Source organism: Tupaia chinensis, unplaced genomic scaffold (genome assembly GCF_000334495.1).
Source record: "Tupaia chinensis unplaced genomic scaffold, TupChi_1.0 Scaffold000542_1, whole genome shotgun sequence".
NCBI classification, from domain to species: domain Eukaryota; kingdom Metazoa; phylum Chordata; class Mammalia; order Scandentia; family Tupaiidae; genus Tupaia; species Tupaia belangeri.
The window spans coordinates 159019-169279 of NW_006160055.1; the positions used below are offsets into that span (position 1 = coordinate 159019).

The 10261-nt window shown below is 48.3% G+C and overlaps 1 protein-coding gene across 4 annotated transcripts in view; it reads right to left on the reverse strand.

Moving 5' to 3' along the window:
* PNKD (PNKD metallo-beta-lactamase domain containing) overlaps nt 1–10261 on the reverse strand; it is a 103656-nt gene that overhangs the window by 25650 nt on the left and 67745 nt on the right. The window lies entirely within an intron of this gene.

Sequence of the window (10261 nt, forward strand, 5' to 3'; positions counted from 1 at the left end):
GACGCTGCTCCCAGCGCCCTCCAGCCCCGGGGCGTTCAGGCGCTCTGACCCCGCCCCGCCCATTGACTCCCGTTCGGAGCCGCCCCTCGCCACCCTTGGCTGGGTCCGCACGGCGAGCGCCACGGTGCAGGAGGCGGCCTGGCCCCGCCTCCTGGCCTGCAAGCCGGGGGTGGGGCCAGAGCGGGCCTCGGACCTGCGCGAATCCGGGTCCGCAGTCGTTTTGAGTGAGGGGAGGGGACAGAAACTTGCAGCCCGCCTCTCCCCTTTCACCTTCCAGAGAACCCTGGGGTAGGCCCCGGAGCGGTTCTCTTGGCAGAAAGCCTTAGAATCAAATTTTGGCAACTGGAAAGAACCTGCGAGAAGCCGGGGGTGGGGCCAGAGCGGGCCTCGGACCTGCGCGAATCCGGGTCCGCAGTCGTTTTGAGTGAGGGGAGGGGACAGAAACTTGCAGCCCGCCTCTCCCCTTTCACCTTCCAGAGAACCCTGGGGTAGGCCCCGGAGCGGTTCTCTTGGCAGAAAGCCTTAGAATCAAATTTTGGCAACTGGAAAGAACCTGCGAGATCATCTGGGTCAGCTGCCATTCATTCATTAATTAAGTTACTTTTCTAGCGCCTTCTATATGTCAGGCACTGTGCCAGGTTCTGAGTATGCTGGGTCAAAGACACACAGCCTCTGCATTCCTGGAACTTGCAATCTAGAACCTAGTGGGGAGACACAGCAAATTAGCAAACCAACCTAATTCTATCTGTTAGTACACCATGTGCAAGGACGACCAGTGGCGGTGCCGCAGAGGAAGCGAGCAGAGGGAGGTGAGGCCATGGAGCACAGAGGGCCGGCTTAGATGCGGGAGGGCCTCTCTGAGCCCATGACATGTAAGCCATGCCCTGAAGGATAAGAGGCTGTGTGGGAGTAAGAACGGGACCAAGGTTATGCAGCAAGGGGCGTCAGAGCCAGGTGTAGGACCGAGGCTCCCGGCTCCCCAGTACAATTTACACATCAGTGGCTCGTTAACCCTCTTACCCTGCCTTCCTGATGGACTCCAGAAGCTGTGAAGGTCGGTAGATGAGAAAACCGGCCTTGCGAAATCTACAAATTCAGGCACGAGGAACGGGGGCGGGGCTGTGCCTGGCCCCAGTCCCCGTTCGGGCCCTGCACAGGAAGAGAAGGAAACGCTGCAAGCAGCCAGCTCACCGTGGCTCCTCAGGGAGATGGCCAGGATGGAGGCAGGTGAGGAAATAGGCAGTACCCTGGCTTACTTCCCGGCTTCCCAGGCTCTGGCGTGAGAGCTGCTAATAACCTGACCCAAATCGCAATTTTCTCTCTGCTCTGAGCTCCTAAAGGCTGAGCGTGGACAGTGTGTAAGTGTGTAGGATCACTAAGGACAATGCATTGCAGGCTTCACGCCCCTCTCCCCTCTCTACCAACAAGTCAAGGGATTGGTGAAATTATCCCCAACCCAAATTGTAACTTCTTGGAAAAAAAAATCATTTTATTTATTTATTCATTTATTTTAATTTGACCAGAGAGAGAGAGGGAAAATGAGAAAGCAAGCCACCAGGTCCAGGACTCGAATCGTGGTCAGCCATGTGGAATTTGCTATAGGCATTCTCCAGAGGGAGAGAGAGAAAGTGAGAAAGCAAGCTGCCTGGGTTTGGGACTTGAACCAAGGTCAGCCATGTGAGAGTTTAGCATCTAATCACCATGCCACCTACTGGCCCCCCTAAATTGTAATTTCAACACCAAATGTAGTTGTTTTTGTTTGTTTTTGTTTTTGACATTTATAGGGCACACACACTCACCAGAGAGAAATAGACAGGGAAAGTGAGAAATCGCCCCCTCCAGGGGGGGATGGCCACGCTGCAGTTCCTTTTTCTCCCAGGATTTTGGGCATGCACACACACAGCCAGCATGTTTTTCAAGCTACTGGGTCTGGGACTCAAACTGTTCATTTGGATATGTGGGATCCAGCCACCCCATGCCACCTGCAGGCCCAGACTTTTTTCTTTTTAGAGTTAGGGTCTCACTGGCCTTGAACTTGTGATCTTCCTGCCTCAACGTCTTAGCTGGGACTACAGTCTCTTGTTACTGCACCTGGCTGTAAGTCTAGGTTTACTCCAGAAAACCCAGGCAGACATGAGTTTCTCTTATGTGGATGCGCCTTGAGGGCTAGAGCCTATGGCCTGCTCCCTCCTTGGTTCCTTGCCCACAATCCAGCTGCTTCTCAGTGCCTGGCACATAAGAGACTCTTGGTAAACAAATATTAGGTAGAATTGAATTAAACTTCCCACCTGTGTGGTGAGAAGACTGATAAGCTAATTTGCAGAGGGCCCTTCCAGGGCAGGAAAGTGTGTGCATCTCCAAGTCTGTGCCTATAATGCAAAGGAGCATGATTAAAATCATGACAAACACACCTTTCTGCATAAGACTGGCCCAGGCATTATACAGAGAAATTAAAACAGTTCCTGTAATCTGAAACAGGAAATGCAGGCTCAGGCATGAGCCTGCAGAGAACAGAGATGTCTGAATCTCAGCTCTCAAACCACGCAAGCACTAACAGGACTGTAGATAATAAATCCAAGAGGTATTTGTGGGATATGCAGGGTCAAGGGAGGACTGGGGATAAGGAATGAGAGTGGGTGTTTTAGGAGACTTTATGGGCACAGGGAACCATCCTCCCCTTTGCTATTTGACCAGAGAGAGAGAGGGAAAATGAGAAAGCAAGCCACCAGGTCCAGGACTCGAATCGTGGTCAGCCATGTGGAATTTGCTATAGGCATTCTCCAGAGGGAGAGAGAGAAAGTGAGAAAGCAAGCTGCCTGGGTTTGGGACTTGAACCAAGGTCAGCCATGTGAGAGTTTAGCATCTAATCACCATGCCACCTACTGGCCCCCCTAAATTGTAATTTCAACACCAAATGTAGTTGTTTTTGTTTGTTTTTGTTTTTGACATTTATAGGGCACACACACTCACCAGAGAGAAATAGACAGGGAAAGTGAGAAATCGCCCCCTCCAGGGGGGGATGGCCACGCTGCAGTTCCTTTTTCTCCCAGGATTTTGGGCATGCACACACACAGCCAGCATGTTTTTCAAGCTACTGGGTCTGGGACTCAAACTGTTCATTTGGATATGTGGGATCCAGCCACCCCATGCCACCTGCAGGCCCAGACTTTTTTCTTTTTAGAGTTAGGGTCTCACTGGCCTTGAACTTGTGATCTTCCTGCCTCAACGTCTTAGCTGGGACTACAGTCTCTTGTTACTGCACCTGGCTGTAAGTCTAGGTTTACTCCAGAAAACCCAGGCAGACATGAGTTTCTCTTATGTGGATGCGCCTTGAGGGCTAGAGCCTATGGCCTGCTCCCTCCTTGGTTCCTTGCCCACAATCCAGCTGCTTCTCAGTGCCTGGCACATAAGAGACTCTTGGTAAACAAATATTAGGTAGAATTGAATTAAACTTCCCACCTGTGTGGTGAGAAGACTGATAAGCTAATTTGCAGAGGGCCCTTCCAGGGCAGGAAAGTGTGTGCATCTCCAAGTCTGTGCCTATAATGCAAAGGAGCATGATTAAAATCATGACAAACACACCTTTCTGCATAAGACTGGCCCAGGCATTATACAGAGAAATTAAAACAGTTCCTGTAATCTGAAACAGGAAATGCAGGCTCAGGCATGAGCCTGCAGAGAACAGAGATGTCTGAATCTCAGCTCTCAAACCACGCAAGCACTAACAGGACTGTAGATAATAAATCCAAGAGGTATTTGTGGGATATGCAGGGTCAAGGGAGGACTGGGGATAAGGAATGAGAGTGGGTGTTTTAGGAGACTTTATGGGCACAGGGAACCATCCTCCCCTTTGCTGCACTGTTCTGGAAGACTTCCAATGTTTGTTACAAATCTCCTTTAGTTTTACCTCTTCTCTCTCAGCATCTTTGGTCTCAGCCTGACTAATGGCCTCATTATTCACCCCCTTCCTGAATTTTATGCCCCATAGTACCTAATTACTCACAGTTGCCTGTACCTACCAGATTGGTTCACACTCCCATGCTTTGTACACACTGTGCCTCCTGCCCTAAGTGTCATTCATTCTCTGCTCCCTGAAGACTCAGATGCGGTGTGATCTCTTCAAGAAAGCTTTTCCTGAATCCTTCCCCTGCCAGCATGGGCTTAAGTGTGTTTCCCTCTGCGTCAGCTCTGAATCCTGTACCTACTTCTGTCTTTCAATGCAATGCCCATCCCATAGTTTTGCATTCACATGTCTATCTCAGAGTCTAAAGTATCAAAGATTTTACTATTTTCCTTAAGAGTAGGGGGAACCAGCAGTTAGCATAATGGCTATGTTGCTGGACTCCCACGTAGTCGACCGCAGTTCGCGTCCTGGACCCGGTGGCTTAAAACTCAACGCCGGGCACGTGTGCGTGCGTGCCCAAGATCCCGAGAGGAGAATGGAGGAGAAGGGATTGTGGTGTGACCATCCCCCCTGGGGGGTGATTTCTCGCTTTCTGTCTCTATGTCTCTCTCTGTCTGTCTGGCGAGCACACACATCCTCTAGCGAAAAACCTCTCAAAGAAAAAAAGAAGAGTAGGTATTATGGGACTGGCAGGTGGCGTGGTGATTGAGGTGCTGGACTCCCACATGGCTGACCATGGTTTGAGTCCTGGGGCTGGCAGCTTGCTTTCTGACTTTTTCTCTCTCTTTTGCTCTTTCTCTGGTAAATTAAAATAAATGAATAAATAACTAAAACAATTATTAAAAAAGAATAAATTTTTTTAAAGTAGGTATTATGGAGCTGGCCTCTTGGCCTAGTGGTTGGGGGAGCCAGCTCCCACATGGCCAACTGCATCATTGGAGTCTCAGCCCTGGCAGCTTGAAAAATACACTGGGGTGGGACCAGCAGATGGCGTGGTAGTTAAGGAGCTGGATTACCACATGGCTGACTGTGTTCTCAGTCCCAGGCGGAGTGGTTTGAAAGTCAAGACAAATAAATAAATAAATGTTTAATAAATAAATAAAAATTTAGAAAAGAAAAACACACTGGGCATGTGTGTACATGCCCCAAATCCTGACAGAGTGGAGAGATGAAGAGAGAGAATAGCAGTGTGACTATATAGCAGGGCGCCTTTTCTCTCTCTCTCTCTCCCTTTCTCTCTGATGCGCACACGTACCCTCTGGCAAATTTTAAAAAATGAAAAAAATAACACATAGGGACTGAGATTTAATTTATTCCTCGTCAACGGTCTAGTGTTTGCCATGGTGCCAGATACGTATTACAGACACACAAATATTCTTGGAAATGTCAAACTCCCAACCATAGCCCACAAGGCCCCTGCTTAAGAGGGCTTTAACCTGTCTCCTCAGCCTCCTCAGATGTCATTCTTCATGTCACCACAGGCCAACTACATGGTTCCTCAGTATGCCAAGGTTATTCCCTGTCAGGAACTTTGCTCATGTTCCCTCCCCTTGGAACACGCGCCCACCCCCACCCCCAGTCTCTGAGAAGGTGATGGCATCTTATCTGTTGGGTCTCAGCACAAATGCATCCCCTCCATGCTAGAAATAACCTGCCTTGAGCTCAGTGGTGATTACCTGACATACACCAGTGGCTCTCAACAACAGTGAGTCTGCCTCTCAGGGGACTCGTGGAAATATCTAGAGCTTCTTTTTTTTTTTTTTTTTTTTTTTTTTTGGGGGGTTTTTTTTATGGGGGTCTTCCAGAAAGACAGAGAGAGACAAAAAGCAAGAAATCACTCCCCATGGGGGATGGCCACGCTGCAATCCCTTCTCCATTCTCCTCTTGGGATCTTGGGCACGCACACACACGTGCCCAGTGTGAGTTTAAGCTACCAGGTCCGGGACTTGAACCACGTTGACTACATGGAAGTCCAGCGACATAGCCACTATGCTAACTGCTGGTCCCTCTAGAGCCATTTCCGATGGTCACTCTGGGTGGGAAGGAATATCACTGGCATCTAGTGGGTAGAGGCCAGGGATGCTGCTACATCCTATAATGCATAGGACAGTCCCCCGGTGGCAAAGAATCATCTGTCCCCAAATGTCTGTAGGACAGGGGTTGAAAGACTCGCATACACAAATATAAAAATTCACCAAGTTTTGTACACTAAAGATTTGTGCACTTAACCATACAGAGGTTACATATCAAATTAAATAAAAATATTGCCCCTCTGAGAGGACTTCATAGACTACTCCATAACTCTATTTTTTAAAACATTTAATTTATCTGTTTATGTATTTTAATTTGACCAGAGAGAGACAGAGAGAGAAGGAATGTAAAGCAAGCCACCAAGTCTGGGACCCGAACCACAGTCAACCATGTGGGATTCCAGTGCCTTAACCACCACACCATCTGCCAGTCCCCATAACTGTTTTATTACTCTCATTATTCTGCTTATTTCCTCTACTTTCAGAGCACTTTTCACATATTATTTTGTGGTTCTTGTCTGTCACTTCCACTGGAACACAAGCCCTTGGAAGTCAGCGGTGTGTATAAAGCCAGGCTGTACGTGACATATTTGCTGAATGAATGAGTGAGTGAGAGAAACGACTGGAGAATGAGGGTCAGTGGTTATGTTGCTGGACTCCCACATGGCTGACTGTGGTTCAAATCCTGGACCCAGTGGCTTTAAAATCATGCTGGGCACATACGTGTGCATGCCCATGATCCTAGGAAGAGAATGGAGGAGAAAGGATTGTGGCATGGCCATCCTCCTAGGGGGTGATTTCTCACTTTCCCTTTCACTGTCTCTGTCTCACTCTCCAGCAAGAGCATGTACACTATGGCAAAAATCTCTAAAAAAAAAAAGCCAGACTGGGGAATGGCAGTTTATCTATCATCCTGGGGACTGTGGTCGCCAGAAGACTGGAACCCTCTTGCTCTGACTGGTGGGCTCGGTCCCTGCAGGAAAGTTGTAAGGAAGCTAGACTCCACTCTGTGGGCAGCTGTGATCAGGGAGTCAGAGTGAGCCTGACAGCTGCCAGAGAACGTCAGAGAAAGCTGCAAGACAGTCATGTCCAAGGAATTCCCATGCTGTAGGTCTCTGGTTACGACTCCTCCCCGAGCAGTGGTGGGGCACTGCCAAGGCCAAGGTTTGCCTCTGCGACTCTCTTAGGAGAGACCCATCAATACCTGAATCAGGTGACTAGCAGTCGGCCAGGTCTGGCCTGCGATGTGGTGGAGTTAGAGCTTAACTCACACGGGCAAACTCCCTTCCAGGTTCCCGGGATGGCCGTTCTTGTGTCCGCCCTTGTTCCATCTGCCAGCCTTGGTGCCTGTCTGTGGTGTGGGACTCTTGCCTTCCCAACTGGCCCGGGAGCCTCCCATAGGCAGGAGAGCTGGCCTTTATCTTTGGATCGTGGCTGAAGCTTGATGCCTGCTTGGCATTGAGGAAATCATTGGTATTGATGAGGATGGTGATGGTGGTGGTGGCGACAATGATCGTGAAGGAGCTGAGATGGTTGGAGCTGTGTGACTGTTAGAGAAAAGAGACATCTTGTTGGAAAACTTAGATCCCTTTGGATAAGCTCACCAAAGGCAGGGGCCAGCAGGTGATGTGGTGGTTAAGGTGCTTGGACTCCCACGTGGCTGACCACAGTTTGAGTCCCAGACCCGGTAGGTTGAAAATGATATCAGGCTCGTGTATGTACATGCCACAAATTCTGAGAGAAGAATGAGATGATCTCTCACTTTTCATCTCACTGTCTCTGTTTCTCTTTATTGAGCACATGTACCCTAAGGCGAAAACCTCAAAAAAAAAAAAAAAATATTGAGCACATGTACCCTAAGGTGAAAACCTCAAAAAAAAAAAAAAAAGAAGAAGAAGGAAAGGAAAACAGAAAGAAAGAAAGGTTCACCAAAGGCAGAAGTGGTGGCAGTGATGGCCCGGCCCCATGCTCCTCATGTACCGGCCTCGCCCAAAGCCCACCGTCCCAGTGTGGCCTCTCCTCCTAGCTATCATGCTAGACACTCTGGAATCCTGGTTTGGGTGGAAACAAATCCCGCATGTCCTCTGCCTTCTCACAGAGCTCCCACCCTGTCCTGTCTGTCTAAAATCATCTCTGTGTTCTGTGCCCCTCTCTCTCCCCGGCTCTCCTGGCTTGTATAGGGGACACTGTCGGCCTCATACATGGTCACCCCTCCAGGATGAAAAGGGCTGGGAGGGCTCTAGTTCAGGTAAAAGCCATTGCTCTTCCTACCTCACATGCAAACTTCCCTCTACTCTTCTTAAAATTAAAAAAAAAATATTTATTTACCTGTATTTATTATTATTTTCCAGTTTGGTCAGATGGTTTGGTAGACAAGTGAGAAAGCAAGCCACCAAGTTCAGGACTTGAACTGCCTTCGATGCAATCCAGCAGCCTGCTCCCATGACTACACCTGAGTTCACCTGGAACTTCTCTACCTCTGAAAACCTAAACCCCGATGTGCTTTCTGCTGACCCCCTTCCCCAGTACACATGGATGTCTATCTCCAGCCCCTCAACACATACCTTTTCTTCAGCCCTTCAGTCCTTGTCCCTTCTTCTTCCTTCCTAGTCGGGACCTGGGTTCAGTCCCTTGAACTACTCACTGACTCGCGGACTCTTCACACTCTTGTCTCTCTAGCTGTAGCCTGCTAACCTCCAGAGCCGCCCATGCCCACCTGCCACCCACCTTTCCTGCTCTCACCTCGTGACCAGGGCTACAGCGTACCGCTGTGTGGTGGGAATCGGCCGCTAAGGTCAGGCCTCACTGGGCCCCCAACACCAGCGTTTGGCAGTTCTTTTTGCTGAGGTCCCCTCTCATTGTTCACAGTTATTGTTCCAAACCTCAGCCCTCAACCCCATTTCTTTTGCTTTCAGCAAATACCCTTCTTAGAGAAAATAATTTCTGTGCCCACTCTCTCCATCCCAAGTTTTGCTACTTAAACAAAATTTTTGAGGAAGTGCTATTAGTTCTTTTTGCTTATATCTTATAGCAGTGTCTCTCCTGGCCACCACTTTTCCCATTTCTTTGCCTTAAAAATGCCCCTTGACCTTAGGTCCCATTTCAGACTCTGTTCAGCCTTTATCACAACACAACCTAGTTTTCTGAAAGGCGTCTCCATGGGTGTGGTGGATTGCATTTCAATTTTCAGTTCATCTCCCTATAAACACGCCCTCCACCCTGTGACTGTGCACAATTTCAATGGAGGTGAAATATATTTCCCTATACTGTTCCTGGTGGACTTAGTCTTGTGGCATACTTTGGTCATTGGAATATTAGCAGACGTGACGTGAGCAAAGGCTTTACATGTGCTGCCGTGGTTGAACTTGGTAACTGTGTTCATGCCTTTTGCCATGAGAACATCCTTTAGGAAGTTGTAGGTTTAAGAAAATGAAAAACACAGGGAACCAGCAGTTAGCGTAATGGCTATGTCACTGGACTCCCATGTAGTCAACCGCGGTTCGTGTCCCGGACCCGGTGGCTTAAAACTCACGCCGGGCGCGTGTGCGTGCGTGCCCAAGATCCCAAGAGGAGAATGGAGGAGAAGGGATTGCGGCGTGACCATCCCCCCTGGGGGGTGATTTCTCGCTTTCTGTCTCTATGTCTCTGTCTGTCTGTCTGGCGAGCGCACGCGCCCTACAGTGAAAATCTCTCCAAAAAAAAAAAAGAAAATGGAAAACACACAAGCTGACCTAGATCTGACTGACAGCTTGGAAGCCAGCTGAGACCAGCAGAGTCCAACCTAAATCAGTTGAAACTCAGCCTGCCCACAGATGCATGAGCGCAAAATATGTGCTTACGGTATGCCTCTCGGTTTTGGAGTGGCTTGTTACGCAGCATTATTGCAATAATAGCTGGCAGCAACAGTGGGAAATGGAAAGGTTAGTTATTAAAGGCATTGGAAAGACATGGTACATAGATAACAGACTAGCTATTTACAAATGAGCAATGTATGCCTGTGTCTACAGAGTCCACAAAATAAATTCTTGGTGAATTACAGTGTTAAAGATATGTGGGGCTGGTAGTGGTTAAGGTGTTAGATTTCCACATGGATGACCACAGTTTGAATCCCAGACCTGGTGGCTTGCTTTCTTATTTTCCTTTCTCTCGCTCTCTCTCCAGTCAAATAAAAAGATAATAATACTAATAAATAAAATTAAATAGTTCTTTTTAAAAATGTAAAAAATATAAAGTTTTAAGGATATAAAATTAAGCCATATGAAATTGGATGAAAATAAAATACATGTTCCATCTCTCGACAGCAGAGAACTTTCTTTTTATTCTTATT